Source organism: Chiloscyllium plagiosum, unplaced genomic scaffold, assembly GCF_037043375.1.
Source record: "Chiloscyllium plagiosum isolate Xiang-an unplaced genomic scaffold, Cpla_swu_hap1 HiC_scaffold_18, whole genome shotgun sequence".
In the NCBI taxonomy this organism is placed as follows: domain Eukaryota; kingdom Metazoa; phylum Chordata; class Chondrichthyes; order Orectolobiformes; family Hemiscylliidae; genus Chiloscyllium; species Chiloscyllium plagiosum.
Window position 1 is genome coordinate 41,270,039 of NW_028270156.1, and position 26,585 is coordinate 41,296,623.

At 41.3% G+C, this 26,585-nt stretch overlaps 1 long non-coding RNA gene across 2 annotated transcripts in view; it reads left to right on the top strand.

Moving 5' to 3' along the window:
• The window catches only part of LOC148146965 (uncharacterized), a 372,591-nt gene that overhangs the window by 91,339 nt on the left and 254,667 nt on the right, over nucleotides 1-26,585 (top strand). For both annotated transcript variants that reach the window (XR_015760166.1, XR_015760167.1), the window contains exon 2: nucleotides 18,976-19,073. This is a non-coding gene — a long non-coding RNA (uncharacterized LOC148146965). The remainder of the gene's footprint in view (nucleotides 1-18,975; nucleotides 19,074-26,585) is intronic.

Consider the following 26,585-nt stretch of genomic DNA (forward strand, 5'->3'; position numbering starts at 1 on the left):
TGCTGGCTAATCTTACTGTCTTGCATTCAGACTCATTTCCCCAAACTCCGCAACCATACATCATCCTTAAATGGATGGTGTTTCGAGTCTACAGCACAGCAGCAGGTCATGTTTTGGAGAAGACATTGTCCTTACTAGAATGCTTTGTGAACACTGTAAGCACAAACCAGATTGAACAATGGCTGAACTAGCACCAGAGATTTACGAGGTACTACAGCACTTCAGATCTAAATACAAAACATGGTAAACAATAGGTTTATACATCATAAGTTGTAGTGCAAACAACATCTTGGCTAGACAAGGGATTGAGGAAGAAATGGCTACACATGATGAAGTAGTGAAAGCATTCAATGCAAACTTAGGCTGAGGAGAAGCACGGGTGGCACGGTGGCACAGTGGTTAGCACTGCTGCCTCACAGCGCCAGAGACCCGGGTTCAATTCCCGACTCAGGCGACTGACTGTGTGGAGTTTGCACATTCTCCCCGTGTCTGCGTGGGTTTCCTCTGGGTGCTCCGGTTTCCTCCCACAGTCCAAAGATGTGCGGGTCAGGTGAATTGGCCATGCTAAATTGCCCGTAGTGTTAGGTTAAAGGGGTAAATGTAGGGGTATGGGTGGGTTGCGCTTCGGCGGGTCGGTGTGGACTTGTTGGGCCGAAGGGCCTGTTTCCACACTGTAAGTAATCTAATCTAATCTAATCTAATTATTGACTGGTGAAATTTACTAAGTGCACCCGGTGACCAGGGAGAATGTTGGCTTCTTTAGTAAGGACTTAGAGTGGCTGTCAGAAAGTTGCAAATATGGTAACTTCGAAGACAAATAATCTGGAACTGAATCATTGTTGAGCTCTTATATGAGACAGTATTAGATTTTTCTCATTCTAGGGATGACTTGACTTTGTCAATGTGTGTGCAATTGACCAGGTAAACAGAACTGTTCAGTTATTTGAGGTGACAGGAATACTTTGTAGAGAAAGATGACTGTTTCTGTGCTGTTTGTGGGGTGCTGAAGTGGAAGCATGCTCAAAGAGAAACTGGGGAATAGGAAGATGGTGCAGTAGCTGGCGTTACCATCTGGTTTCAGAGTTGGAGGAAATACCAGTAAAGACTGTCTCACCAAAAATGCAAAGTTTCATTCCTGTAAAAAGCAGCATTTTAAAACAATGTGTCACAATACCAAGTTTTCCGTTGAAAAACCAAATGAAAAATACACAAAGACTAGCAAAATCCAAGATCGTGAAGTTGTTAATGAACAGAGAGGTACCATTTCTAAGCAAGATTAAAGAGTCAATGGAACATTGTGGGAGTCTATAAATTTTAGTTGATGGACATAAAACAATTTTTAAACTATATATTGAAAATGAAGTTTAGGTTCTTTCCAACACAAAACTATAGTCAAAACAAGGTCTTCTTCATCTATTTAGTATAAAATCCCACCGACAGCAGGCATACATCTGACAGATGACTACTACATTTCAACATGAAGAGAGTCATAGAGTCATAGCATCAGGGGCAGCATCATGGCTCGGGGCGGCTCAGTGGTTAGGACTGCTGCCTCACAGCCCCAGGGACCTGGGTTTAAGCGATTGTCTGTGTGGAGTTTGCACATTCTCCCTGTGTCTGCGTGGGTTTCTCCGGGTGCTCCGGTTTCCTCCCACAGTCCAAAGATGTGCAGGTCAGGCGAATTGGCCATGCTAAATTGTCCAGAGTGTTAGGTGCATTAGTCAGGGGTAAATATAGGATAGGGGAATGGGTCTAGGTGGGTTACTCTCTGGAAAGTTGGTGTGGACTTGTTGGGCCAAAGGGCCTGTTTCCGTACTGTAGGGAATCTAGTCTAATCTAATTACGCAGCCATGTGGAATATCAATGGGCCCCTTTGGCTCACAATGTCTATGCTGACCAACAAACACTGAGCTACACTAATCCCATTTACCTTCACTTGGAAAATCACAAACTCCTTAATACATAATCCCGAACCAGGATAGCTTACATTTAATTTGAAGAACATGTACAAATCTACAGCTAATTTACAAAGTCGAGGAGTTGGGAAACTAAGAGAAGCGTCGAGATTTATGGATGAATTTCCACAATTATTTAAAGGACTTGGAATGCAGGAAACAGTTATTACCTCACTTTACATCGAGATGTGTTTGTTTATATCTTTTGAAGAAGTTGACTCAAAATTACAAGGAGTTATCTCACCTACAAACAAAACTTACAATTTCATGAATGGAGTACTGAGAACCTGCAACAATTTCACATAATTAGGGCAAAGCTTTCGAAAGGAAAAATCATCCAATGGCATCTGTGGATGTCAGTTTGAAAATCTGGGTTAGAGTTCAACTTTCACTGAGCTGGACAAAAATAGTGAGTTTTGGTGATCACCTTCAGGTGAGGAATCAAAAACATTTTACAACCTCTTACACCATTTGGGAGATATTCTGTTAACCAACTCACCTTTAAATATCACATCCACACCAGGGATATTTCAGCAGACAATGATCAGTAACCTAAAAGGAGAGGAGGGAATAATTTCACACATGGATGACATCCTAATCCAGTGATCTTCTGCGAAAGGGCATGATGCTCAAGTGAGAGCTAGACCACAACACCTACAAGAAGCAGAACGTAGCCTCAATGACAAAAGTGACTTTTCGCAATTGGCTGTTATGTTTCTGGGACACAATGTAGATGCATCAGGGATCAGATAGTTCCTCAGAAATACCACAGTGATTGTGGAATTTCCATCCCCTAAAAGTGTCACAGTTTTTCAGTGATTTATGGAGATGGTGAATCAAGTGGGGTGTTCCTACCAAGTTGGTACATTGGGGTGAACAACTATGCCAATTGCTTAGACAAGACACCAATGGATGTCATTTGAAATAACCAAGCAAATGTTAATTTCATTGAACATATTGCCACATTATGATCAGGAAATACTTATAATTGTATTCTCAACTCATCATAGGGATGGTTTTGGGAAACTGGTTTATTGTGCATCTCATGCTACAACTGAAACAGGGTAAGGTATGCAGTCATTGAAAAAGAGGAATTAACTGCTACCTAGGCTTATGCAAAGTTTGTAGACTATGTCTTGAATCTGAGACAGACTCCAAAACATTGAATACTTTATTGAATGCTATGGAATTGACAAAATGTTACTGAGTGCAGAGATTTTGTTTGAAATTAGTGAGATTTGACGCTAGAACTAAATGTGTGCAAGTGAAGACACAGACTACTGTGGATGCATTGTTCAATATTCTTGTAGAAGGGCCTGCACAAGGGATTCAAATGCTTTTGAAGAGGTGGAGATCTACACTTCACAAGCTATGGGATATGTAAATGAAATTCAGGGAAAGTCAGACAAAGAATTTGCTGAAATCCATAAGGACTAGATCAATGGCTAGAACATAATCTGCACAATCTTGTTCTGAGACAACGTTTTGAGAAAATAAAACATCTCAATGTAATGAAAAACTTGATGATTTATGATGAGAAATTGTGCATATCTAGTTCTCAAACTTGATGGACTTCAAAGATTACACCAGGGTTACTTAGGTAATGTATAAACCCAGGACTTTTGAAATCATTCAAAGAGTTCCAACTGTATCACCTGTGTAATCTGTTGACAGGAACACATCTAACTTAATTTTGTGTCCAGACTGTGAGAGAGCTCAGAATGGTTCTGTTTGACATGAGTGGGAAGATATTCCTGAGAATGGCTGACTATTCAAGATGGACAGAGGTACAAGGTCTATATGGTCTGCTGTTGCCATTGCATTATTGAAGTTTATTTTCACTGAAAATTCAAGACCTTGCCATCTTAGACAATGGCCCATAATTTGCTAATGAATACTTCAAGAGGTTCACTGAATCTTATGGGTTTGTCCACACAACTAGCTCACTTAGATATCTGCAAGCTATTGGTGAGGCCAAAAATGAAGGCTTTATTAATAGAAATAAAAAAAAAGTTATTGAAATTATCACTGCCAAGTTATTGTTTCTAACCCACTCCAGAATGGTCTAGTGTCATGTGAACTTCTGATGGGAAAAGGACTGTGGACTCAACTTCCTACTCTTTCACTTCCACTTATACCATGTCGCATAGTAACAGATCTGAACAGACTGAGGGAATAGGACAGTGAGTGCTGTTCCAATCCAACAAGGAATTACACAGTCTACCAGAACTCCAAGCTAAGGAGTCAATGTATATTTTTGATTAAAATCATCAAGGCTGAGTTGTTGAGAAATTATTATACTGGCAGTCGTATCTTGTGGAGACTGGAATTGAAAGTGTGAGAAGAAACTGGAATGCACTCATTTCTACAAGAAGGTGATCTTTCCCACAATGGATCAGTTATTCAGGAGAGCTGGAAGATCTGGTATCATCTTACGATGCTCATTTTTCCCAACAGAGTTCGGCAGAAAAGGTAACATGATTACTGAGAGATGCGAGATGGTTCTCCATGAACCTCAGGTGAAATCTTGTCTGTACACAGTTAATATTTACCATGTTAAATGTAAGGTTATATTTACCAACAAGTAAACTTCCTGCAATTTTTATGATTCCCACTTCTGGACACAATGAAAATAGAACAACAGAAGAACAGATGGTGGTAACAGAATTTTAATTCTGTCCAAAATACAGTTCAATTGCCCTTTTAAGTGTCTTAATATTGGTGACCTGTTGCTTCCATGCTAGTGGTCAATGCCACTGGAAGCCCCTTATGGGAAAAGTTCTTGAAGGTGAAAAGACACGACGAAGCTGAGCTAAATTCAAATTTTCCATGCCTCTAAAGCTGCCTCTGAGACTGGCAAAATAATCCTGTTTTACTTGTCACCATCTATTCACACATATTCTGTGGTTTTAATATTTTTTTATTGCTTCTCTTATGTTGATTTCCATTGTCTCCTGTTCATATTTTTTTCCCATTTAAATGCTTTACATATTATTTATTCTTCTTCTCTTGATTTGTGTTGACATTTTATTTCCCTAAGCTTCCCATTCCGTTCCTTTTGAATATTGCTCAGCGATACAGTTTCCAAGTTCATATAAAGAATTTATGTAGCCAAATATTCATAACTGTTTGCTTTGTAGTTGATAACTGACCTGATGAATGTTTGCAGCATTTTTAGTTTCTATTTCTGAACAGAATAATATTGCTAATTTCTGATGATTTCTTTAACACTAATTTTCACCTTTACCAAGCAAGTGAATATTTCTGGGGAATATTTCCCCAGCTTTGAGTAAGGATCACTCAACCCGAAATGTTAACTCTGAGTTCTCTCCACAGATCCTGCCAGACTCGCTGAGCTATTTTTGTTTCAGATTTACCACATCCACAATTCTTTCGGTTTTTATTTAAGAGAATATTTCTTGTTTATGGCAAGCAATTGTAAAGGACCACACCTATCCTGTCCCATCCTGTTAAATCTGTTTGGTGTCTAAAAGGGTAGTCTATTGTATGTCGAGGTAGTTAAGCAGGATAGAAAGAGGGGATATAAACACAAGTTACAGGCAAAAGATTTAGAACTAGGTGTAGGAGAAGCTTCAGCGCACAAGGAATTCTGAGACAGTGGGGATTTACTCTTCTGCTTAGAAATTGAATCAACATTCAATCAACCATCAACATGAAGTTGGACATTTAAACAGTGTTATGCTTATTTCAGCCAAGTGAGTTCCTTAGCTATTACCAGGCCTATATGAATATTGGATCATGGCTGTGAGGTAACCAATCCCAAACTGGGATTTTAAATTACCGGTTACCCACTTTAAATAAATGGAATATTTAGAGCTTAAGAAAAACAGGTTGTATGTGGGCTGTGAAAAGAATTAGCTTAATGGACTGATTTTTTTTCCTAGTTCCATATTTCCCCTTATTTATTGTTTGAAAATACAAAAGAGTTTTCAGTATTTTAATGAGAAGTTCTTCTTTTAAAAACTTACCAGACTGCAGAGGCTTCTGGGAGTTTTTTCTCCCCCTACAGGTGTATAAATTGGGTGTTGCCTCCCAGGTGCCAGGTGCATGATGCCTCAGATTGTGTTTTCAGGATCCTTCAGGGGAGGGGGAGCAGCCCCAAGTCGTGGTCCACATTGGCACCAATGACATAGGTAGGAAAAGGGATAGGGATGTAATGCAGAAATTCAGGGAGGTAAGGTGGAAACTTAGAGCTAGAATAAATAGAGTGTTATCTCTGGTTTGTTACCCATGCCACATGCTAGCGAGGTGAGGAATAGGGAGAGAGAGAGAGCAGTTGAACATGTGCCCACAGGGATATTGCAGGAGGGAGGGATTCCAATACCTGGATAATTGGGGCTCATTCTGGGGTAGGTGGGATCTGTTCAAAGGGGATGGATTACACCTGAACCAGAGGGATACCAATACCCTGGGTGGGGAAATCTACTAGTGCTCTTCAGGAGGATTTAAACTAACTTAGCAGGGGTTGGGAACCAGAATTGTAGCTCCAGTGCCCAGGAGGTTAAGAGTAGTGAGATTAAGAATAAGGTTTCAATGTCACAGGAGTGTACCAGCAGGCAGGAAGGTGGTTTGACACCGGAATAAGATGGGTGAACTTGCAGCAAGGGTTCGTACCTGGGACTTTGATTTTGTGGTCATTTCGGGGACATGGTTAGAGCAGGGACAGGAATGGTTGTTGCAGGTTCCGGAGTTTAGATGTTTCAGTAAGAACAGAGAAGATGGTAAAAGAGGGGGAGGTGTGGCATTGTTATTCAAGGACAGTATTACGGTGGCAGAAAGGACATTTGAGGACTCATCTATTGAGGTAGCATGGGCTGAGGTTAGAAGCAGGAAAGGAGAGGTCACCCTGTTGGGAGTTTTCTACAGGCCTCCGAGTAGTTCCAGAAATATAGAGGAAATGATTGCAAAGATGATTCTAGATAGGAGCGGGAGTGACATGGTAGTTTTATGGGGGATTTTAACTTTCCAAATATTGACTGGAAATACTTCAAGTAGTTTAGTTCAAGTACTTTAGATGGATCAGTTTTTGTCCAATGTGTGCAGGAGAGTTTCCTGACATTGAGGGCCGATGGGCCCGGACTGCGCTGTGATGTTCGATGTTTGAAGTCTTTTGGAGACCAGGAAGCTAGTTCTACATTTGCCCAGCTGCACAATTGCTTCAGGTCGAATTGCTTGCAATATGCGTTAGTAGTTTTGAAGCAGTTGATGGTGGGGAAAATTTTCCTCTGTGCTCTGAGCAGAAAAAATGGTACACATATTTATGAAGAACTATTTATGATGTGACATTTTCCATTTTGTGGCAGAGCAAGTTTATATTTATTTATTACCATCAATTATGTACTTCATAAGGCATTGATGCTGTGGAACAAACATAGAGCATATTAGCAATGGTGAACCATAGATACCTCGGAGTTTTATTACCCCGAATATGTGAACCCTCTCTTGGCCAGGTCTGGAGAATAGTTGGTGAAGTGATGGAAGAGTGACAGTAATTCCCAGTGAAGACAAGGATTTGAACAACTATCCAATCAGTTAAAGAGTTAATGCTTAGTTCGCAAGCTCTGCAGCAAAATCTGCTAAGAACTGATGCTAAAATACAGCACTTGCTGGTACTAAGCAGCTTTGCTGTCTCCTACAACAACCATGTTTTAAAATTCATAAATGCTAATCCCTTCATAATTTACAGTTTAAGCAGCAGTCCCACTCACACACCCTGTGGCTAGAGCTCTGTCAAAGTAATTATACAGTGAAGCTGAAGACTGTGACTGCTAACTATGACTTTAAAGGTGACAGGAAATCCTCCACTCCGGCAAACTGCCAAACATCTCCGTCCGAACAAAGATACACATTATCGAGTACTTTACGGTTTGATCTATTTAGAAAATTGAAGTTTTGTGATTTCACCATTCTCGGTTGTAGGACGAGGTAAATGAACAACTCAATATTTTTTAATGGAGATTGTATTACTTCCCACACCAAAATTCTCTATTCTACCAAGGTTTACACATTGAACTCTGTGTTTCTTTTCCCCAAATGGTCACTCCTGACATCTCCTTGTATCTGTCACCTCTCCGAATACGTGGAGCATTGTTTGGGGTAGTTCATTCCAGACTTTATTGTCATTGCTTTCGGTCTATGTCATGTTTTAATGTTCAAAGATACACTACAATGGAGTATCTATGGAGTCTTAGATAACAAAACTGTTTATTGCATGATAGCAATAAGTACAACTACACCTGGTAAGGTATAATCACTAGGACACTGGATTAATGTGTTATTAGGAAAGCTGATACAGTTACATCTGCTCCCCCCAAAACCAAAATAGAACTCCTCAACTCAGCCCATAAACACCAGAAGAATGGGAGGAGCCATTGCAACATGAATATTAACCCTTTCAAACTATTAGCTTATAAAGTAGGATCATCCTGGTTTCAGTTCTCCCTTGATTTCCAAAACATTGATTCATGGCAGAGTTCAATTCTCTATGTGATGTCAGTAAGGATATATCAGCTTGAATATGGACATTTGTAGATATTTCCACAGTATGTGTAATCATTGATGTTTCAAATCAGGAATGAGAACTTACAGATGTTTCTTCAGTTGTTCAGATTAAGTACAATGGGTTAGAACTAAACCACAAGAGTACCTTTAAAGAAAAAAACTGCAAATGTTGGAAATGTGAAACAAAAATAGAAAATGCTGAAAACATGCAGCAGGTGAGGCAATATTTTTGGAAAACGCAGATGAGCATTGTCGTGATTGTAATACTATCAGCTGGGTGTAAGTTATCTGATTGTAAGTTTCTATAGAATGTAAATTCCCTGACTGGGACTATTAATCTGGTCCATTCAGGGAGTCCAGGCTGACAGATATAAACATGGAGTGTCAGACATCCTGTTCACTCTGAGAGCTGGATTAATGTCAAGGGCTCACCATGTGTAACTAAAGGATGACTTGGTGATGGGATATTGTCCTCTATGGAGTTATTTGAAGTCCATCAGGCCTAGGCAATTTGCAGATGTTTCATGACATGCAGCACGTTTCTAACATTTTCAGTTTTTAAGCTGCAAAATTGCATAAATAAATTATTTGTTAATTATAGTTCTCATGCACAAACTGAACTGTTAGATGCATGTCACAAAGGCACACTTCCGAGGCAACAAACTGAGATTGTATGATTTCAGCCTGAGCTTCTGTTACTTAGGCATTTATGTGACTTCTGTCTGTCCTACAAGGAAGCTGGGACTTCAGCCATCAGAAATGAAATTGTGATTGGATCCAGCACATTGAACTGACAGGATTGTTCACTACTTTGACTCTGGAAAGGAATATTTCTAGATATCTTTACAAAACTCTATGCCAAGTTGGAACAAAATGTGACCATGCTCCTTGGCAATGATGAGGGACTCTTGAGCAGATCTGACTATGCTTGCCCATCCATCTTTTCCTGCATGTCTTCCCATCCCACACTTAAGTCCTCTGCAGCAGAACTTGCTTGTGACCTTGCCTTTTCAGGACCTGGCACACAAGCTCTCCTAGCCCCTGGCCTCACTGCAGCACTTTTGCACTCAGTGCAAGAGTTTATACTTTCCTCCATTATATGTGCTGGCGGCTGTTAATATCAGTTCAAGAGATTATGCCTTTTTATCAGGAAAGTAGGACCAATCTGAAGTGAGGAATTAAGAGGGCTAAAAGGAATCATGGAATATCTTTAGCAAATAGGGTTAAGGAAAATCCCAAAGCCTTTTATTTGTATATAAGGAGCAAGAGGGTAACGAGGGAAGGGTTGGCTCACTCAAGGACAAAATGGGGAAGTTATGCATGGAGTCAGAGAAAATGGGTGAGATTTTTAATGAGTACTTTGCGTTGGTATTCACCGAGGAGAGGGACATAATGGATATTGAGGTTAGGGATAGATGTTTGATTACTTTAGGTCAAATAGGCATAAGGAGGGAGGAAGTGTTTGGTATTCTAAAAGGCATTAAGGTGGACAAGTCCTCACGTCCACTCTGAAAGTGGCAACGTGGTCAAGAAGGCATACGGCATGCTTCCCTTCATTGGATTGGGTATTGAGTACAAGGGTTGGCAGGTCATGTTACAGTTGTATAAGACTTTGGTTCGGCCATAATTGGAATACTGCATACATTTCTGGTCGCCAGAAGAATGTTGATGCTATGGAGAGGGTGCAGAGGAGGTTCACCAGGATGTTGCCTGGTATGGAAGGCACTAGCTATGAAGAGAGGTTGAATAAATTAGGATTATTTTCATTAGAAAGACAGAGGTTGAGGGGGGACCTGATTGAGGTCTACAAAATCATGAGAGGTGGATAGCAAAAAGCTTTTTCCCAGAGTTGAGGACTCAATTACTAGGGAGTCACAAGTTTAAGGTGAGAGGGGAAATGTTTAAGGGAAATATGCGTGGAAAGTTCCTTACACAGAGGGTGGTGGATACCTGGAACGCGTTGCCAGCGGAGGTGGTAGAGGTGGGCATGATAGCATCATTTAAGATGTATCTAGACAGACACATGAATGGGCAGGGAGCAAAGGGATACAGATTCTAAGAAAATGGTGACAGATTTAGATAGAGGATTTGGATCGGCACAGGCTTGGAGAGCTGAAGGGCCTGTTTCTGTACAGTAAGTTTTTTTTGTTATTTGTTCTTTTTTTTTACATACCTGCTCTTCCCCTGAGCCATCATTCCTCAGGCAGACTGGCAAGGTGGAGAGTCATGGGTATTTGAAAGCATAAATGAATGATGAAGAGTTGGTGTTTCCTATGCTTAAATTTGACCCCCTTCAGTCACTTGGCAAAATGTTTAGCACTGGCCTGCATGTGAAAACCATGGTAATAAGCAGCAAGTATGAAATTTGCATGGTGCCTGTATTACATTCACCAGGCGCCAGGTCATTCTCATTTTAAGGGTGATAATCTGTCATTGCTCTAAAGATTAGGTTGAACAACTCCCCAGTTGCAATCTACAGTGGCAGCTGATACTCTACAGGCTATCTGACAGTACACTGTGGTCGAATTCATGCATGAATGAGCTTTGATGAGAAAATTGCATCAAACAACCAAACGGATGGAAAATGACATGGTTGATGGAGTCCTTTAGATGAGCTCACATGGGATGCAGGGAGAACTAATCATTTAGATATAGAACTAGCTTGAAGATAGAAGTCAGAGGGTGTGGTGGAGGGTCGTTTTTCAGACTGGAGGCCTGTGACCAGCAGTGTGCCAAAGGGATTAGTGCTGGGTGCATTGCTTTTTGTTTTTTATATAAATGACTTGGATGTGAACATAGAAGATATGGTGGTAGGTTTGCAGATGACCCCAAAATTGGAGGTGTACTGGACAGTGAAGAAGGTTACCTCAAAGTACAACATGATCTTGATCAGATGAACTAATGGGCCAAGGAGTGGCACATTTAATTCAGATAAATGTGAGGTGCTTCATTTTAGAAAGGCAAATCAGGACAGGACTTATACATTTAATGGTAAGGACCTGGGGGGTGTTGTTGAAGAAAGAGACCTTGGAGTACAGGTTCAAAATTCCTTAAAAGAGGAGTCTCAGGGAGATAGGATAGTGAAGAAGGTGTTTGGTATGCTTTCCTTTATTTGTCAGAGCATTGAATACAGGAGTTGGGAGGTCATGTGGTGGTCGTACAGGACATTGGCTCGCCCTCTTTCGGAATATTGTGTGCAATTCTGGTCTCCCTGCTTTAGGAAGGATGTTGTGAAACTTGAAAGGGTTCAGATAAGATTTACAAGAATGTTGCTAGGGTTAGAGGATTTGAGCTACAGGGAGAGGTTGAATAGCCTGGGGCAATTTTCCCTGGAGCATTAGAGGCAGAGGGGTGACCTTATAGAGGTTTATAAAATCATGAGGGGCCTGGATAGGGTAAATAGACAAGGTCTTTTCCTTGGGGTGGGGGAGTCCAGAACTAGAGGGCATTGATTTATCATGAGAGGGGAAAGATTTAAAAGAGAATTAAGGGGCATCTTTTTCACGCAGAGAGTGGTGCATGTATGGAATGAGATGCCAGAGGATGTGGTGGAGGTGGGTACAATTACAACATTTAAAAGGCATTTGGATGGATAAATGAATAGTAAGGATTTAGAGGGATATGGACCAAATGCTGGTAAATGAGACTAGATTTATTTAGGATACCTTGTCGGTATGGATGAGTTGGACCAAAGGGCCTGTTTCTATGCTGCACATCTCAATGGCTCCAGTTGCAGACTAAGTCTAAGCTTTCAAGTCCGCCAGCCTTATTGACACAGTATCATTGAGTGAATGCTTCTATTCTCTCATCAGAAATAAACCCATCACTTCCAGGTTCTCCGCATACTTTCAGCATTGGATTTTGGTTTGTATTTCCCAAATAACCTTTATCATGCATGAAATGTATCTTACTTTTGCCTTACCTTTAAGTCCCCACATTATTTTAAATGCATAATTTAATCCTTGTAAATAACTATCTTATGCTGCTGACCTCGTAACTTTGGGTCCAATACAAACCAGGTGTTTGTTAACACTATGCAAATGAAGTTGAATTCAGATATTTTTTAATCAACCTGTTTGTAATGTTATTATGTACCTCTGGAGCAAGTGAGACTTGAACCTGGGTCTCCTGGCTCTAATTTCAGGACACTACTGCTATGTCAGAAGAGCACGCTACACAATAGTTGCCCAGAAACAAAAAATTGCCATGTTGCCTTAAGCAGAAAAAGTGTGTAAAATGAGACAGAGGAGAAATTAATATTAAATAAAATCCAGACTTTTTTTTTCTAATTGAGAAGCTAAAAACTCCAAATGCATATAGTACTTCAAGATTGGTAAAATAAAGCAGAAGACAAGTCAAATCAGGAAATAGATTATGTTATGTGAAGTTTATATTTTAAAAACCTGAAGAATGTCAGAGTATGCAAGAATTGAGGTGATTAAGTTGCCCATCAATTTTAGAAGTTTTGCAGGAGAATGAGTTTGCACAGCACACATTAATGTGACTTGATTAGAACACAGTACAGCTGAAACATTCAAGAAGATATAGGATGACATAGTTGGAATTTAGAAGGTGTTACAGTCTGAGTTTTCACAAAATTAACTTTAATCTAGATTTTTGATCTTCAATATCTTGACTCCCTGGTCCCTTGGTTTAGAGTTTTGTTTTTCATGAGCTTTGCCATCGTGGTGTATATTTGCTAATGTGCCTGGGAAGGTGAATGGAAAATTTCAGTCTGTTAATTATTTTAAACTCCTGGAAATATCACTATCTTTATTGCAATCATCTATAGTTTGCAAAGACACGTAGTTGGAGACAGTGTTAATAATAAAGAAGTGAGAATTCCACTTGAGATCATAGAAGATAATGAGGTTGACAAGTTAATGCATGTAGAAGGACTGAAGATGGAGTGATCAAACATAAAGAATGTTAGTTATTGGTTAGACTTGTGACACATGAAGGAATTATTGAAGGAATTGAAATAAGCAAGCTTTGCACTCCCTCATTTAACAGTACAGTGGAAGTTAAATTATAATAACTCAACTTTGTACTGCAAGATTACAGGAAGGATAAGAAATGAAAATAATCACTATTCAAAGGAATTTAAAATGAAATATCCTTGCAGCTACCCAAAGCACTGTTCGCTAAGAAAATAGGGGCTTCATTGTGTAACTTAAAAAAATGTATTGACCAGTAATGACTCAGTTTATGAAAGAAATTTAGTTCTGTCCTTCAGAAAAAGTGATACTGACAATGAACAACTATTTGAGAAGGGGAAGAAAAAAACTATCTATACTAACAGCAGTGAAATGTGTTTAGAAGTAAATATTCCAGATGAATTGGCAGGACTGAATTGCAGTGAATATCGAACTCAATGGTTTGCATCAGGGCAGCCCTGTGTGACCTTCAGAAGTTCTAATTAAGTATTCATAACTCATTTCTGATCTGGATTGGGTCTGGAAATGGGCGATCACTTAATGCAGAGGTGGATTTCCTGTGCATCTCTTAATGCAACACTGCTAAAATAAATTGTAGATGCCGGTGTTGGACTGGGGTGTACATCAGTATTTCCCAGGAGCTGAAAAACTACGCCATGTTCTTCGTGACCTGAATCACATTATCAATGAGGATGAGCACCTCACCAAGACCTTCCCCACACCTCCACTACTTGCCTTTAAATAACCACCAAACCTCAAACAGATCATTGTTCGTAGCAAGCTGCCCGGCTCTCAGGACAACTCCATACAACCCTGTCACGGTAGGCGCTGCAAGATGTGTCAGAGTGTGGACATAGATACCACCATTACGCGTGGGGACACCTCCCACCTTGAATATGGCAGGTACTCATGTGACTCAGCCAACGTTGTCTATCTTATACGTTGCAGGCAAGGATGCCCTGAGGCATGGTACATTGGGGAAACCGAGTAAAGGTTACGACAACGGATGAATGGGCACCGCACAACAATCAACAGACAGGAGGGTTCCCTCCCAGTTGGGGAACATTTCAATGGTTCAGGACATTTGATCTCGGACCTTTGGGTGACCATCCTCCAAGGCGGACTTCGGGACAGGCAGCAGCGAAAAGTGGCCGAGCAGAGGCTGATAGCTAAGTTCGGTACCCATAGGGAGGGCCTCAACCGAGACCTTGGGTTCATGTCACACTACAGGTGATCACCATTGCACTACACACACACACACACACACACAGGCACTCCTATACACACATACACACGGACACACATATACACAGACGCGCACACAGACACCCACACACACCTTTACAGACACACACACTCCCACACGCACACATGCACCCCATCACAGACTTAAGACACTCTACACTGACTACACACATATACTTTCTCACACTCACAACCACCAACCCAGACAGACACACACACAGACAGACAAAGACCCACATGCACGCATATATTTTGTGGGGTGAATTTGTACTTGCAGGGTTACATTGTACTTTGCTCAAAAACTGCATGCATTCATGTAAAACTCCGTTATCTCACTTTTTAGATTAGAATCAATCTAAACATCATGGCATAGACAGAGAACACAGGGGGCTAACACCTTCAACATATTGTCTAGCTGTCACCAATGTTAACAGCTAACCTGAGAATGGAACTTTTAAAAAAAGATTTTGTGATTTACACATGAAAGAAGTGAAACTATCATGGTATTTAAACAGATGAAAGACTTAATAATCAATTTTTCAATGTATAATTTCAGTTACGTTACACTGCAAATATTTGCTATAAATTCTGTGTGTTAGGATTGAGCCCTCCACAACCACCTGATAAAGGAGCGACACTCCGAAAGCTAGTGTGCTTCCAATTAAACCTATTGGACTATAACCTGGTGTTGTGTGATTTTTAACTTTGCTAAAATGAAGGCAGTCTATTGTAAGCCAGTCACTAGGTCAGGGTATTTCAATCAATGAGTTGGAAGAAAGTCAAACAGGAACTATCCAATTTTCAGAGTAACACTCTTAGTGCTCAAAGGAAAGTTGTACAATTATGGGCGTAGACTTGCACTTGTCAACCTTGTTGTCTGGGTGCTATGGGTGATACTTGGGGACTAAAATAATGGCCATTGAAAAATGCACAATGCCTGATTTGCAATAAAGATATTAGTGTGTATAATATAGTGCAGTTAATGTCTATTAAAATATGTAGAGCAAGAAGGACAAATGCTGTTTTCATGCTATTGGTGCAATATTGGAGCTGAACACTCCAGCTGAAACTCTTTCTTAGCCACACAAGCTGCATATCTGTAAAGCAGCAGAAAGGACCCTGCCAGCAATATTTATTCATTTCAGCAAGTAGTTACTTATGGATGTTTCTATGGATCTACAAATACTTGTTGCACATTAGATTAGATTACTTACAGTGTGGAAACAGGCCCTTCGGCCCAACAAGTCCACACCGACCCGCCGAAGCGCAACCCACCCATACCCCTACATTTACCCCTTTAACCTAACACTACGGGCAATTTAGCATGGCCAATTCACCTGACCCGCACATCTTTGTGACTGTGGGAGGAAACCGGAGCACCCGGAGGAAACCCATGCAGACACGGGGAGAATGTGCAAGCTCCACACAGTCAGTCGCCTGAGTCAGGAATTGAACCCGGGTCTCTGGCGCTGTGAGGCAGCAGTGCTAACCACCGTGCCGCCCACATGTTGGTACTTGGGGAAAAAGCAGGCCAAGGTCTGTGGTAGCATATTGCACGCTACACAACCTCACTTCATGTTGGGATTGACCATGCCATCACCCATATCGAAAACAATTGAACCGCAGGAAAATGAGAAGGAGAGGGCAACATTAAAGGAAGGAGGCAATTTAAACAGTTTTACAGCTTGTGTGTTCATCTTAAACTCATCCAAAGACAAAACCAATAATGGCAACTCCAATTTCCGAATGACTAACAATCTTAAACCTTAGCTTCCCTTTTTCACTTGACATTATGGTGTTTGTTTAGTCATTATGCTGAAATAAAAGCCATCAGCAAATTGGATGGAGTCAAAACAATTTCAACATGAACTCTTCAAGAAGATTCCTATACAATATCATCCCCCAAGCATTTTACCCCTAGTTAATCATCACACATTAATATCTATAACTATATTATATTACCAGTACACTATCTCTCCCTAATCTCAGACTTCTTAAATAAACATGATGTGGAAGTACCACTGCTGGACTGGGATGGTCAAAGTTATAAATCACACAATGCTAGATTGTAGTCCAACAGGTTTTTTTGAAAGCACAAGCCTTTGGAGCACTGCTCCTTCAGGTAGCTAGTGGGACAGGATCATCGGACACAGAATTTATAAGTGAAAGATCAAAGTGCCATACAACTGATACAATGTATTAGACAAACCTAGATGGCTGTTCAGTGTGAAATCACTTGGTATGCTGGAATGCATGATTCGAATGATTAATATATAGATCCCAGAATGTCTTTCAAGTCACAGCTCTGATATAATTTAAGGTTTGATCAGTATAAAAATAATTGTAGGGTGGCACAGTGGCTCAGTAGTTAGCACTGCTGCTTCACAGCGCCAGGAACCCGGGTTCGATTCCAGTCTCAAGTGACTGTCTGTGTGGAGTTTGCACATTCTCCCAGTGTCTGCGTGGGTTTCCTCCGGGTGCTCAGGTTTCCTCCCACAATCCAAAGATGTGCAGGTCAGGTGAATTGGCCATGCTAAATTGCCCATAGTGTTAAGGCGCATTAGTCATGGGGTAAAAATAGGGTAAGAAAATGGGTCTGGGTGGGTTCAGCGTGGACTTGTTGGGCCAAATGGCCTGTTTCCACACTGTAGGGAATCTAATTTAAAAAAAGGTGATATCTCAGTTCAGACAATGAAGTAAAGGTGTGAGGTTAGAGTCTGTCTGTATCCCAACCTGGAGTCAGACTGGTTTTATTTCAAAAGTCGGAATTTATAAAATGCCACATTGACTGACTGCCTACAGATTTTGTGCTTCTTGAACAAAATAGAATGTATCTGCAAATACAAATTTACAAATGCAAATTCACCCCATAGACTTATATGTGTGCGTGCAAGTGTGTTTGTGTCTGCATGTGTGTGAGGGAGAGGGAAAGTGTGTGTGTGGGGAGGGGTTGAGGGAATGGTGGTGGAAGGGAAAAGACTGTGTGTGTGTGTATGCGCACATGTAGGCATGCTTGATAGATTGTGTACATGAGGGTAAGGGAGTATATGACTGAGAGGGTGTGCGTGTGAGAGAGAGAGTCTGTGTTTGTGTGTGTGTGTTAGTGTGTGACAGTGTGTGCGTATGTGTGTTTGTGTGTATGTGTGCTTCTGTTGAGTTTTTGTGTGAGAGTGTGTAGCGCAGTGGGGTCACCTGTCGTGAGACATGAACCCAAGGTCTTGGTTGAGACCATCCTCATGGGTACCGAACTTGGCTATCAGCCTCTGCTCAGTGACTCTGCGTTGTTGTGTGTCCCAAAGTCTGCCTTGGAGGATGGACACCTGAAGATCTGAGGTTGAATGTCCTTTACCACTGAAGTGTTCCCCAAGTAGGAGGGAACATTCCTATCTGACGATAGTTGTGTGGTGTCCATTCACCCATTGTCGTAGCGTCTGCATGATTTTGTCAATATACCATGCCTGAGGGCATCCTTGCCTGCAGCGTATGAGATAGACAACATTAGCTGAGTCACAGGAGTACCTTCTGTGTGCATGGTGGGTGGTGTCCCCACATGTAATGGTAGTATCCATGTCAACACTCTGACATGTCTTGCAGTGATAGCCATGACACGGTTTTATGGTTTTATGGTCAATATTGTCCTGAAGACTGGGTAGTTTGCTGCAAACAAAATAATTGCCAAACCATAAACAGATCATTAAGGCAAGAAGTGGAAGTGTAGGGAAGGTGTTCATCCTCATCAATAACGTGTTGCAGGCTGCAAAGAACACGGCGTAGTTTCTCTGCTCCCAGGAAGTACTGGATGATATTGGTTGTATCCTGTGTCTGTCTCCTGAGGAGGATAGATTCCAGGAAGATGTAATAATTTTCTAGTTTTAACATGGACTCTTTTTTTGCAATCACCTATTTGCTTAAACCAGGCAATTTTCTCATATTGATCTCCCCTTGAATCTATGGACATTGGTTTTATTCCTACGGAGTTGTATGCAATTTTGTGACTACACAGGACATCTTTAGTCACTCTTTGTGATTGTTTGACTATTGAAGTAATCTTTTCTACTGCAGTCATATTACTGGTAGGTTGCTACTTACTTAGCATTATCACTGTCTCAGGCACTGCAATTCTGCCCCACTAATGTGTTGTTCAACAGCTTGATCAGTCTTGTTTCTTTTAAGATTTCCAATCTTGTGTTCCACATGGTTCTCTGACCTCAAACTTCTGTGCAAGTAATATATTTCTTTCCATTTCTTCTAAATGTGCTTTTTAATATCCATTTTTGCAAAGCTCTTTTTTTATATCTGTAACATTATATCTGCAGGTAAGTGATTGCTATATAAAGAACTTACTCGACGCCAACGGTCTTTTCGCAGCAGAGAGCGGCGGAAGTTCAGGCGGAGCGCAAAGCCGGTCGGGAAGGTAAGTGATTGCTATTAGAGAGGGTGAGTTCTAAACCCCAGGTCCTACAAAGTAGGGTCTCCCTCCCTCCCTCCTCCTCTAACCTAAATTAAGAGTCCACAGACTTGCCACAAAAAGAGGGTCTAAGGAAGTTTGATCGAAGAGTGAGGCTTCAGCTCAGGAATCTTTGACAAGGAGGTTGAGTGAAGTGATTACGCCACAGTTGAAGAGGGTGAAGACATGACTGCCCAGCTGGTTCAGTATGCTACGTGCTTGATGTGGGAGGTCAACGACTCTGGTGTGTCTGGCTCGTATATTTGTGGAAAGTGTGTGCACATTCAGCTATTGACCGAGCATATTGCAGCGCTGATGAAAGAACTCGAAGACCTTAGGCTCATTCGAGAGAATGAGATCTTTCTGGACAAGACCTTCAGCGAGGTTATTACACCAATCATGCCAGAAGAGAGCAGAAGAGAGCAGACGATGAGGAAGACAGAGAGGAGACAGATGCAAGAGACCCCGGGAGAAGTACCTGTCAGGAACAAGTTGAAGCTTTTGGAAACAGTAGAGACTGATGACACTGCCAGTTCGCAAGGCGGCCAGGTCTGTCAATCAAAAGTTGGCGCAGAGGCAGAGCGGAAGAGTCGGACATCGCACAGAGCCGTGGTAATAGGGGACTCCATTGTGAGAGGAACTGACTGGGGTTTTTGTGGCAGCAGACGGGATTTAAGGATGATGTGTTGCCTTCCTGGTGCCAGGATGAAAGACATCGCGGACAGAATGCAGGAAATCCTCAAGGACGAGGGTGAAGAGCCAGAGGTGGTAGTACATGTCGGCACAAATGATGTCGGGAAGAAGAGGAGGAACATACTACAGCGGGACTTCGGAGAACTAGGAAGAAGGCTGAAAAGCACGACGTCCAAGGTGGTTATCTCCGGTTTGCTTCCAGTTCCTCGTGCTGGTGTGGCCAGAAACAGGGAGATAATGGACTTGAACGTGTGGTTGGGGAACTGGTGCAGGAAGCAAGGATTTAAATTCTTGGATCACTGGGGTATATTTTGTGGTAAGCATAAATTCTACAAGAGAGACGGTTTGCACCTTAATAGGTTAGGGACCAGCATTCTGGCAGGCAGGTTTTCTACTGCAGCATCGCTACATTTAAACTAAGTAGCGGGGGGGAGGGGACAAACTGGATGTTTAATAAGGAAATTGAAAGGAAAGTTAGAACAAGAGAAGTCAAGAAAGACAACTGTATCAATGAGGCAGAAAACTCGGAAAGGGATCATGCTGTAAGGTTGAGTGAAATAGGGGTTGAGGGAAGGGTGAGAGCAGTAACAAATTAAAAATACTATACATGAATGCACGAAGCATTAGACATAAGATGGATGAGCTTGAGGCTCTTTTGGAAGTTGGCAGATACAATATTGTGGGGATAACTGAGACGTGGCTTCAAGTGGACAGGGCCTGAGAAATGAATATTCAAGGCTACATGTGTTATCCTAAGGACAGACTGACAGGCAGAGGGGGTGGGGTGGCCTTGTTGGTAAGGGACGATATTCAGTCCCTTGCGCGGGGGGACCTAGAGTCAGGGATGTAGAGTCAGTGTGGATAGAGCTGCGAAATACTAAGGGTAAAAAGACCCTCTTGGGAGTCATCTACAGGCCCCCAAACAGTAGTCTGGATGTCGGATGTAAGTTGAATCAGGAGCTGAAATTGGCCTGTCGTAAAGATGTTACTACAGTTGTTATGGGGGTTTTAATATGCAGGTAGACTGGGAGAATCAGGATGGTATTGGACCTCAAGAAAGAGACTTTGTGGAGTGCCACAGAGATGGATTCTTAGAGCAGCTGGTGCTGGAGCCGACCAGGGAGAAGGCAATTCCAGATCTGGTATTGTGTAATGAACCAGAATTGATCAGAGACCTCGAAGTGAAGGAGCCATTGGGAAGTAGTGACCATAATACATTAAGCTTCAATCTGCAATTTGAGAGGGAGAGGGTACAGTCGGAAGTGACAGTACTTCTGTTGAATAAAGGGAACTATGAAACTATGAGGGAGGAGCTGGCCAAAGTTCAATGGTGCAATACCTTAGCAGGGATGACCGTGGAGGTACAATGGCGGATATTTCTGTATATAATGCAGAAGTTGCAGGATCAGTTCATTCCTAAAAGGAAGAAAGATCCCAGGAGGAGGCATGGGTGGCTGTGGCTGACAAGGGAAGTTAAAAAACATATAAAGTTAAAAGAGAAAAAGTATAACATAGCAAAGATAAGTGGGAAAACTGAGGACTGGGAAGCTTTTAAAGAGCAACAGAGGATTACTAAGAAGGAAATACGCAGAGGGAAAATGAGGTACGAAGGTAAATTGGCCAATAATATAAAGGAGGATAGTAAAAACTTTTTTAGGTATGTGCAAGGCAAAAAAATAGGACTAAAATTGGGCCCTTGAAGACAGAAACAGGGGAATATATTACGGGGAACAAAGAAATGGCAGAGGAATTAAATGGGTACTTCAGATCTGTGTTCACTGGGGAAGACACAAGCAATCTCCCTGAGGTAACATTGGCTGAAGGACCTGAACTTAAGGGAATTTATATTTGCCAGGATTTGGTGTTGGAGAGACTGTTAGGTCTGAAGGTTGATAAGTCTCCGGGGCCTGATGGTCTGCATCCCAGGGTACTGAAGGAGGTGGCTCGGGAAATCGTGGATGCGTTGGTGATTATTTTCCAGTGTTCGATAGATTCGGGGTTGGTTCCTGAGGATTGGAGGGTGGCTAATGTTATACCACTTTTTAAGAAAGGTGGGAGAGAGAAAGCAGGAAATTATAGACCAGTTAGTCTGACCTCAGTGGTGGGAAAGATGCTGGAGTCTATTATAAAGGATGAAATTACGGCACATCTGGATAGTAGTAACAGGATAGGACAGAGTCAGCATGGATTTATGAAGGGGACATCATGCTTGACTAATCTTCTTGAATTTTCTGAGCATGTAACTATGAAGATGGACGAGGGAGATCCAGTAGATGTAGTGTACCTGGACTTTCAGAAAGCTTTTGATCAAGTCCCACACAGGAGGTTAGTGAATAAAATTAGGGCGCATGGTATTGGGGGCAAAGTACTAGATTGGATTGAAAATTGATTGGCTGATAGGAAACAAAGGGCAGTGATAAATGGCTCCATTTCGGAATGGCAGGCAGTGACCAGTGGGGTACCGCAGGGATCCGTGCTGGGACTGCAGCTTTTTACAATATATATTAATGATATAGAAGATGGTATCAGCAATAACATTAGCAAATTTGCTGATGATACAAAGCTGGGTGGCAGGGTGAAATGTGATGAGGATGTTAGGAGATTACAGGGTGACCTGGACAATTTAGGTGAGTGGGCAGATGCATGGCAGATGCAGTTTAATGTGGATAAATGTATGGTTATCCACTTTGGAGGCAAGAACAGGAAGGCAGATTACTACCTCAATGGAATCAATTTAGGTAAAGGGGCAGTACAAAGAGATCTGGGTGTTCTTGTACACCAGTCAATGAAGGCAAGCATGCAGGTACAGCAGGTAGTGAAGAAGGCTAATAGCATGCTGATCTTCATAACAAGAGGAATTGAGTATAGAAGCAAAGAGGTGCTTCTGCAGCTGTACAGGGCCCTGGTGAGACCACACCTGGAGTACTGCGTGCAGTTCTGGTCTCCAAATTTGAGGAAAGACATTCTGGCTATTGAGGGAGTGCAGCGTAGGTCACGAGGTCAATTCCTGGAATGGTGGGATTACCTTACACTGAAAGACTGAAGCGACTGGGCTTGTATACCCTTGAGTTTCGAAGACTGAGAGGGGATCTGATTGAGACGTATAAGATTATGAAAGGATTGGACACTCTGACAGCAGGAAACATGTTTCTGATGATGGGTGAGTGCCGAACCAGAGGACATAGCTTAAAAATACAGGGTAGACCATTTAGGACAGAGATGAGGAGAAACGTCTTCACCCAGAGAGTGTGGCTGTGTGGAATGCTCTGCCCCAGAGGGCAGTGGAGGCCCAGTCTCAGGATTCATTTAAGAAAGAGTTGGATAGAGCTCTCAAAGATAGTGGAATCAAGGGTTATGGAGATAAGGCAGGAACAGGATACTGATTAGGAATGATCAGCCATGATCATGTTGAATGGCGGTGCAGGCTCGAAGGGCTGAATGGCCTACTCCTGCACCTATTGTCTATTGTCTATTTTAATAGCCCTTGTAATTCATTGTTTTTAAGCTTATATTTGTGCATTCACAAATAACTTTGTAGCTGTAGAATTCACTACATTCTACAGTATTTTCATTATATGCACATCTTTTAAAATTTGTATTCTTAGAGCACTGCATCAAATTCTCAATTAACCTTTAGTTTGTATGACTGGTGGGTTTGTAATGATTTACGACTTTCAACTTGTGAAATGCTGTGTCTTTGTAATACAGTATGTTTGTGCTGTTTACTGGATTTTCCTGGCCTGTTTCAGTCTTTCTCATCTTTTTTTAAATGACCAAAATGGTGGTTTCCCACCTTTTCCAGGGTTTTCCCACCCTCTGAAGCCAAGATGAACTTTTCCTGCTTCTTTCTAGGCAAAATAGACATGTTACCACCTTTTGTTACCTAAAGGCTTAAGCACTTACTTCCACAAAAAATTTCAAATAAAGTAAATGACTTGGATGAAGGTGTGCTTGCCAAATTTACTGATGATACAATGTTAGGTAAGTTGTGCAGAAGGTATAAGGAGGCTACCAAAAGAAATATATGGATAAGTGAGTGGGCAAAGATGTGGCCTATGGTGTATAATATAGGAAATTGTCCATTTTGACAGGAAAGATTTAGAAGAAGCATATTATCTAAACAATAAGATATCGTGAAGCTCTAAGATACAGAGAGATCTCAGTCTCCTAGTGCATGAATTGCAAGAAGCTAATATAGAAACTGCAAGTAATTTGGAAAGGTAATAGAATTATGATTGCGAGGGTAATTGAATACAAAAGTAGGGAGGCTGTGCCTTAGTGATACAGGATACTGGTGAGACTGCATCTTGTGTACTATGTACAGAATCCAGTATTTTATTTAAGGAAAGATGTAAATGTATTGGAGTAGGTTTACTAGACTTATGCCTGAAATGAGTGTGTTGTTTTATGAAGAAAGATTGTACACCATCAACTACAAGTTTCCCTTCATGACAGTTACTGTCCTGACTTGGAAGTATATCCCTGTTCCTTCAGTGCCACTGGGTCAAAATCCTGGGATTCCCTCCCTAATTTTATTGAGGTGGTAACTATACCAAATAATTTAGGTTCAAATCGTTGTGATTCAAGGAGGCAGCTCACCACAACAGGGGCAACTAGGGATAGACAATAAATGCTGCCCAACCAGGATTGTCCACATCCGATGAATGAATAAAGATATGAATTGTATTCTAACATCCCAAAACGAACATGAGGCAAATATGGGTAACAGAAAAATGATGGTTACTTGTTCTACAGGAGACATCACACAGAAAATAGTCATAAAGTTCCATGGTTTTCTCAGCAATTCCCAGACATCTAAATCTCATTACAGATTCTCATGAGATTATAATTCTTCGAGGAGCTGGTCTTCAAACTCCCTCAAGAACCATTCTGTCATGGACTGTCTCAACAAATGCTCATGTTCTAATATCTTAGCTTCCTTTCCTGAGAGCTTTCCCCAGATTTCTTGGGAACTGCATTCCCGCACATACTCATAGGCACAAACTTTTGACAACAATGTTTCACAATATTTAGGAAAAGTCAAATGGACCACCCTTGAGACTGTCTGCACCTGAATTTTAAAATGTTCACTGTAGCACAAATGGATGCAACAAAACTTAGATATCCAGCATAGACAATTCCGAGCTTAGTAATACAAGACATGTTAAAAATCATTAAAACAAATCAACTTATATGTCATAAAACTACATAGAAGTATGATAAATCAGCAGGAAATATAGATATTGTACTTAATTAAGTCTGTTTCTTTAAATCTCATAATAACAAAATACTTCAAACCTGCTTAGTCATTTTTTACAGTGTTCTTTAATTATGGAGTAGTTAGATTTCCATCTTAGAGTTTACTCATTGACGAAAGTAAGTTAAGGATGAATAGCTGCCTCAAGGCTTTTATGCAAAAAGAACATTTTATGTCACAGTATTGATTTTGAAATAGCTCCTTTGCAGAATGAGATAGATAATGATTGTCTCTTTCTTGTAGTGGTATTCATACATACATTGTCTGCATTGATACTCAAATCAATTTTGGCATGATGGGTAATTTGAAAGACCATATCCTTGATCTTCAAAATGCAAAAGACCAGAAATGCCCAAGACGTGGAAGATCACAAGCCCCTTTACCTAGGCGAACTGATCTTTCCTTTCTTTTTATTAGATTAGATTAGATTAGATTACAGTGTGGAAACAGGCCCTTCGGCCCAACAAGTCCACACCGACCCGCCGAAGCGAAACCCACCCATACCCCTACATTTACCCCTTACCTAACACTACGGGCAATTTAGTATGGCCAATTCACCTGACCCTGCACATCTTTGTGATGTGGGAGGAAACCGGAGCACCCGGAGGTAACCCACGCAGACACGGGGAGAACGTGCAAACTCCACACAGTCAGTCGCCTGAGGCGGGAATTGAACCCGGGTCTCTGGCGCTGTGAGGCAGCAGTGCTAACCACTGTGCCACCGTGCCGCCCACGGTGCTTCTGTTAAACACCAATGTTCAGGTTCAGTTCTTCAAAATTCTTGGGTTTTTAGAATTAGAATGATTTCTGATTGCGGGTTTTGTCCCAATAACTGAGCTGCTTTTTACAGCAATTGACCTCATGAGTTCCCCTTTGTAAGTGGAAGTCCAACATAATGAGGTTGAGGCTTCTATTTTCTCCAAACTTCAATAGCAGCAGACACAAAGGAAATGGAGAAGATCGCAGTGGAATCGAGGACAGAAGACTAATTAACTTTGGCAGAAGATGGAGAACAACATATTAGAATGGAGCAAACCAGACCAAACAAGAAAAAGAAGCACAAAAAGATGACTGAAATATTAACAATCAAGTTTTGTACAGCTGAATTACTTGTGTATTGGATCGAACATGTTTTATGTGTTTTTTTATTATTCATTCATAGGCTAGGTCAGCATTTATTGTCCATCTCTAATTGCTCTTGGATAGTGATGGAGAGCAGCCTTATTGAATCACTGTAGTCCTTGCTGTGTTCAATGCTTAAAGAAGGGAGTATGAGGATTTTGACCAGTGACACTGAAGAAATAGCAATTTGGTTCCATGTCAGGATGGTGTGTGGCTTGGGGGTAAGGTACCTGCAGCTGGTGGTGTTCTCATGCATCTATTTGCCTTATTCTTCAAGAAGATAGAAATTGCTGGTTTAGAAGGCGCTGTCAAGCAGCTTGGTTGTTTACTACAATGCATCTTATAGATGGTACTACTGCTGTCACTGTGTGTCAATGGTGAAAGGAGTGAATGTTAAAGGTGGATAC